Source organism: Meleagris gallopavo, chromosome 5 (genome assembly GCF_000146605.3).
Source record: "Meleagris gallopavo isolate NT-WF06-2002-E0010 breed Aviagen turkey brand Nicholas breeding stock chromosome 5, Turkey_5.1, whole genome shotgun sequence".
Classification (NCBI taxonomy): domain Eukaryota; kingdom Metazoa; phylum Chordata; class Aves; order Galliformes; family Phasianidae; genus Meleagris; species Meleagris gallopavo.
In genome coordinates this window covers 35,822,596-35,829,846 of record NC_015015.2, presented here as the reverse complement: position 1 = coordinate 35,829,846, position 7,251 = coordinate 35,822,596, and the positions used below count along the sequence as shown (strand labels likewise).

The window sequence follows — 7,251 nt, the reverse complement described above, 5'->3', positions numbered from 1 at the left end:
TTTCTTTTCCAAGGGAAATAATTGGATCAAGTCCATGCAGTTGTAATATGCTGATTTATACCTAACTAGTTGGCAGGAATACTTCAGTGTCTGAGGAGTAAAAACTGTTTCTTCCAGCACACTCATTCTCACAAACCTTTCTTCATAACAAGTATTAGTTTTAGTCCATCATTTTAAAGTGCACAATATTTCATCATTTTAACTGCACAATATACATAAAAAATGACTGATATTTAGATTATGTTTTAATGCCATTAAAAGAACGTTAAGAAAAAAGTTTTTAGTACACAAATGGTGGACATGTGGCAATGCTCCAATTTTTAATTTTTATTTTTTACCTTTAAAGAAATTATTATTATTCCTGGTATTCACTGAGAGAATCTGTTGTTAAGTTTCTTCTCTTATTCTCATCAGCTCTTGTAGCCTATGCTTTATTTGCAGTACTCAACATTCCCTATGTCAGTGGGACGATTTCACATTGAATTAGTTCTCCTACTTACAAGAAAATGTTTCCAAATGCTGTGTGTTCTGAAAACATGAAGGCTGAGGCACCGGTTCTTTCTTTAATAAGTGATGAAGATAAAATGTTATTGATTAGAATCTCTGTGCTTTTACTTGATTTGGACATATCCCACAAAAGTTTTTTAAAAAAATGCCAGAAGATAATCCATTATGGGTGGGTGATTTCCTGGACACTAACATGTGAAATGTTCAAAAACATTCTACACACCTCACAATTCTGTACGTGTAGAACTGTGCGCAACTACAGATGTTTCCACTGCCACAGAATTCACTAAAAACTGCCAGAGAATTTGGCCCAGATGTGCTATAGAATTACAATGACTCTGGTAATAGTGAAACTGTAGGCAGCAAACACCAGATGTCCAGTAAAATAGTTAACACTGAGATCCAAGGCATCGTCACAGACAAGTATGGAGTGAAGAAACTGAAAATGTGCAGTAATACTTCATTATTCATCAACTCTAATCTGATTTTATGTGTTTGACTTGTTGTGATACAATACTGCTCCAGTATAACATCTTGTAGAAAGGCTGCATTTCAGAGGCTTAAATAATTTTTTAAAAAGAATTAATTAGATAGGTACATCCATTAAACTTAATACAAGGCTGCATTTTTCTCCTTACCTCCTTTCTCTTCTCATTTTGCTTGAAAAGTGATTCTGCCTGTGTGTGTGCTGTGATGGCTTGCCCACAGAAAGGATAAATGAATTGCTGCTAGTGCCAACTTGTGTAGTTCTGCTTTAGCTCAAATGGTAGCAGGCTCGAGCTGCAATACCAGGGCTCTGTACACTGCTACATCCTGCATCTGTCTGTATGTGGAGCGACTTTTCCTGCAAAGTACAGGTATTCATTACATTATGAGGCACCGCTTTATGCTTTGTGGTTTCTGAGGTGTCCACGTGCAGGGCAGACCCCAGAGATGGCAGAAAGCATTATATTTCTCTTTCCACTCTCAGTTGATTATTTATGATTTATTATATCCTCAATTGTAAGTTTTACACAGCCATTATCAGAACAGACATTTAGCCATTTTTCAAGTATCTCTAAACAAAACAAAACAAAAAAGTTTCTATTATAAATTCTGAATCAAAATGTACAATGTTTTTCGTGGGAGCCTGTTTGTATTTGTTAGTGATGTATATATCTATATACATATTTATACATTTGTACGTATGAGGCAATAGACATATGTGAGTATTCGTACATCAAATTCATTGAAGTATTTTTGCTCAAGGCTTGAATGTAGCAGTTAATCTAATCTGCTTTGTCTCTGAATATCTTACAATACCAAACATTTTCACTCATAGACAAAAACAGAAGAAAAGCAGAGATAGAATGGCAGGTACAAGAATGCTTAGAGAAAAACTAAGGAAGGTGTAGTCTTTGAAAAAAAAGTGGTCATATTCTGTAACTTCACTTAAAGCTTTTTCGCTAAAGATGTGGTATAAACTCCATTAAAATATAGAGGATTTGATTTCTCTGAGAATTGGAGAGAAGAATCTCTGTTATTATCACTCCCTTTTACACATGAAAATATAAAAACTTACTTAAAAGTGTGTGCATCCCAGGAAACAAAAATTATCCTGAACCAACCAGTGCACCATCGCATAAACAAAGTTAGGTTGAGCTGCTTTCAGAATTACTGCTGCTCAGGAATTTATGACTTCTTTTTCTTCTTAGTCACAGAGCTATTTAAATAATTTTCATATGGTCTCGGGTGATGTCCTTGTGCGAATTTTCATAACCCAAAGGAGAACACAAGGCAGTTGTCAAGACTGCTGATTTTCTCTGCCTTTTTACTGCATTGCCAGTTTTACATGGTTTCAGTACAAAATCATAAATCGTGTAGTTCTTTCTTGCACTGCAGACATATTTTATTAAAGCATACTGACACTTGAGGGCTTTTCAGTATTATTAACTTACAGTAAAGCACGGCCTGTAAAAGGATCTGCCATGTTGCATGTCAGTACTGCCAGTATTTCCACCTAGCATTTCCTCTGGATCTCAAGAGCTCACTACCACTTCAACACCTGTTCCTCCAGCACCAGTTGCAGCTGCAGCACAGGCATTGCAGCCTGAGCTCCCTGCCCACCTTTGCCATGCCAATCTACTCAGAGCAGACTCTTTCTTCTTCAATAGCAGTTTGCCAGGTGCAGGTTCGCAATGAAGCTGTGGTTACAACTGCTTGTTGCTCCACTTAAAACAAGATAAATGTCTTCTTCTGTCCTTTCTGGTTTTACTGTGTGGAGGGATGGCTTTTACATTTTTCTAAGTTAACTCTCTATAAAACCAGGTGGTAGTTTGTTCATGGCTACTGAACTGTTGTCTCTATTCACTTTGTAATGATCTCTGATGATGGTGAACCAGGAAGAAGCGTGGTTGCAATTTGCAGTTACACTTGCAAACTGTGATCACTGCAAGTCACACTGCTGCTGAAGGGCAGTGGCAGTCACCAGCTGATGCAGCTGAGTCCTAAGCACTCAGGGCTGATTGCGGAGCAAGACCAATGGGATGCTGGTGAGCTGTGCGAGAAAAAAGATTTCTCTTTGGCAATTCAGAGAAAAATAGGTCTAAAAGAAAATGTTTGATCCAAACTTATTTACTTTTTAGGTATTGTTGGTTGTAAAGGTCATAAAATGCTGAAAAATGTTACTAAACTAATCTCACTGTGTGCTCTTAAATAGCTTGTGTTACATTTACTTGGATTGCTGTGTGAAACTTGTTCATCTGTAAAGTGAAATACTTTGCATGCTTTTAAAAGTAATTTAGGAGACAGGGTTGGTTTGTTTTGTTTATTCAATGCCAAAGTGGCAAAATTTCTTTTCTGCAGAAGGGTTCAAGTTGAGGAGGGTACTGGATCAGAGGAGTATAATGAGAAAAAGAAAACATTTCAAAAGAGATGTTCAAGTTAAACCTGCTGAGGCAGGTATGCTGTTCAGAGAACAAGATGCAAGTTGTTTTTTTTTTAATAAATAATTCAGTAGAAACTGCCACATCACTGAGACACAATGAAACACCATTGCTTTCTTTATTTAATAAAGTGTTGATTTCTTTATAGACAGCTATGCAGATGAAGAGACTACTGGCAGGTGGGGCATGGCTATAGAAAACATGAATATACAGCTGAAAAATAAATAGCAATAATATTGATTAGGACAGCTGCTTCTACTCGGTTCTTTCCTTCACACGTTTGTCTTCCTTTAGATTTGATCTTAGAAGGTATTTACATATCTCTACACCACAACCTCATAGCAGTTTTTTCATTACACTGAGGGAGAGAGCTTGTCTAAAGTTTTGGAAAATCCTTCCAGTCAATCAGCATTCAGCTTTGGCTGAATTTCTATGGTAACTCTTCACTAAGACTTCATTGTTTCTCAGTCACTTAACCTTACCTTTTCTGTCCTTTTTTCCTCTGAGAAACTCAGAGTGAAGTTTGGTCACCTCTCCAGACAAAGTAACAGTATGACACTTTGGTGCTTTACCTTAAAATCTGTGTGAGAAGCAGAAGAGGAATGCCTACACAGCATAGGAGGTATTGGAAGTGGAATAAGTTTGGAAGCATTACCTCATGTGATCTGGAAAGGGAGCTTTCATATTCAGAATGTATTGTGCTAAAACGTGAAAATACGTTTGTTTCTATTAACTGTCAACTCTGTTTTTACATTGGGATAACGTTAAGGAAAAGCTATTAATCCTCGTGGTATTTTTAGGGCATTTGCATAGGGTGCTTGAATAACTGGAGATTGCTTTGGGCGTGGTTCCAGCATCCATGGCAGTCAGTGTGGAACAGAGGCCTTCATGTGGCAGTTTTCTTGGAAGCATAACATGGGCTGGAGTGAAAGCTTGAGACTGTCACTACCTGATCAGTGCTCCAAATACCGCACACTTTGCTCTCGGTGCATACAAGACTGGTGCACTCTGCTGATGCACCTATCAGTGGTATTCCTGTTACAAAGTCATGAATCTTTTATGATTTCCTGCTAGAGGCATTGTAAAGTGAGTAACAAAAATACACAGAAGGTCAAGGTGTTAAAAGATGGAATCAAATTATTTGTTATATACGAGTTTGTATATTTTTGATACCTTTTTCTTTTTAACACTAAAAACTGCTGCTTTGAGGTTTTTTAAGAAACAGGAAAAATAGGTGTGCCTTTTAGTTTGTTAAAAACACTATAAAACTATTACTGGCCTAGTTATACCTTTAAATTCAGAAAATCCATATGTTTATGAATCCAAATTATTGCAGACAAAATTTTGCACCTGCAGTAATTGTTGCCTGCTGTTCAGTTTATTTAAGTATTTACATCACTGATTGCATCTGAAAATTAAAAACATCTAAGTAACCTAAATTACAAGCACAAATAATTGCAGGTGCAAAACCCATGCACAGACAAAATGGTCTCTGAAAGTCGGTCTTCCAAATTTCATTGGAAGTTATTCAGTGTATCATGAACCTAAAGTCCTCCTGGGAGAGTCACTAATCTATATAATGACACTGAAAGCCTCTTGGCTCTCATATTTATCTCACAGATGGGAAAGAATACATGTATTCAGATAACTCCCTAGAGATTGCACATGTGGATTTTGAAGAGTATAACTTATTCTAGTGAAGGCTAACATTAACTTGCAATCAAAAATTTCCTTCCTGAGCCACATTCTTTCTGATGAAATTAAAATGATGTATTTTTATTAAGTCACTACTGATCTAAGTAGGACAAACTCCCAGGGCAAGTACAGAAAATTTTGCTAATCTCATGAATTTTCCTTTAATGAGTCATAGCATCAGTTTAACACAGATAAATGCTGTCAGCCTCTTCCAGAAAATTCATCTAGTTATCCTTTCTCTGTTTTTATTAGTACTAAAAAAAGATTTCTAAGCATGGTGCTAGAAAAGCCTATTTTTTAACCTGATTCAAAACTGAAAATGAATCATTTTCTTGCATTCTTTAGCTTCAATAGATATAGGTGTGGAGCTGCTTTAAGGCAGTGACTGCTTCCTGCCGTACCAGTTATGGCAGTGCTGTTAGCAAAAGAGGGGGGGAGTTAAATTCTCTTCTAGTGTTTGAACAACTAAAACTTCTACTGAACAAATGAAGCATTCTGCCAGTTCTAACAATCCAAAATACAATGAAGAATTTTTCTGTTTCAGAAGCTCTAGGCAAAGCTGTTTTGGCATGTCTGTAGCTTATTCCAACTGCAAACAAAGGGGCAGTTACAGGGAAAGTCTTTTGGAGAAGAAAATGCTGTCAGTTTTAAGAAATAAGACATGTAGAACCATTCTGCAGCCCAGCAAATTTTGTAAGAGAATAGAGCAGCTGCCAGAGATAACGCTTCCATTTGCACCAATTTCAACAGGAATTGCATGAAACAGACAACATTGGTATTTCATTCATTGGTGATGGGAGGCAGAATGCAAAAAAAGTGATAAGAAAAAAGAGGAAAGGCAGCACCAAACCCCATGGGTTGTGCTATGCTGCTCCTCCTGCAGATGCAGAGACAAGCAGCACTTTGTGCATCTGGCAGTCACAGCCAATATTATCCCATATAGCCCAAATCCTCTCTTAGTAAGGGAGGTCATTCTACCTTTCCAGCTCTGGCACTTGCATTGTGCTCTCCCCAACTAAACATTTCAGAAGGAGCCCCCCAGCTCCTTGCCAATGTGCAACCACCATCCGAGTACTCTGCCTAAAAGCATGGTGGGTCATGGCACAGCCTGATGACAGTCACCTCTTTAATTAAGCACACTATCAACTAATTGTTCTATCTGATCTTAGTACTCACATTTTTAAAAATCTAGCTTACTTTAAATGAATCTGTTACTCTGGCAGGACATGGTAAAAATGTTCCACTTACTTAATTGATACTCGTCTTCCAAACAAAAAGTCAGAACAAGATGTTCTTTTTTTTGCGCATGGAGAACTATTGAGGCTATGTTGTCCATTACAATGCAGGGTTCTCACTTCTACTTCCTAGATGCTTTTTGCTAGCTGCTTAGGTATAGTGGAACACAAAGAGAATACAGGAATAAGTTTTAGAAAGTAGAATCATTTGGATAGTCAAAAATCCTAACAAAGATTCCTTTTTTACTCCCACTTTTTGCTGCCATAGACACAAGAAGGTTTCATCTTTCCCCCGCTTGAGGGATTTATATGTAAGTGTGTCCTGTAGCTCATTTAGGTTCAGCGCAGACCAGAAAGCCAAAAATTACCAAGGATTTTGACCAAGGGATTGAGAGGTGATTAAAACTCATGGAAGAAAGATTCATTTCTCAGTAAGAATAACAAAGACACATGGATAATGCATCATAATAACTTTTTAATCTGACCCACATGCAGTAAATATGTGTATGACTGTCATTTTAAATAAGTGAGGTAGGTTGATGCTGATTATTAATCCATTTCTTGGCCTGTCTGATTGTTTTTGAGCCAATTCCTCCACTTCTAAGTATTTTTCTGAAGTATCTTAAGAGCACCTTTCACTGAAAGTCTCTTCCTTTTTAGCCAGTTACTTTTCGGACTGTTACCTTAATTTATTTATTTCCTGAGTAAGTCCGTTTTTAGTATTCTTGTAACTGGACTTTTGGTATTCTAATACATAGTAGAGTGTTTCTTCAGCCCCATGACAAAATGTAATTCTGTACTACTTCTACTTGCTGGGAAAAAATTATATTTTCCATTAATTCCTATGTGTTGCAACCAATAGTAGTTTAGATGAATGAGAGCTCAGTGAA

At 37.1% G+C, this 7,251-nt stretch overlaps 1 protein-coding gene across 1 annotated transcript in view; it reads left to right on the top strand.

Annotated features, from left to right (window-relative positions):
• SLC25A21 (solute carrier family 25 member 21) overlaps positions 1 to 7,251 on the top strand; it is a 96,393-nt gene that overhangs the window by 60,492 nt on the left and 28,650 nt on the right. The gene's annotated exons all lie outside the window — the stretch shown is intronic.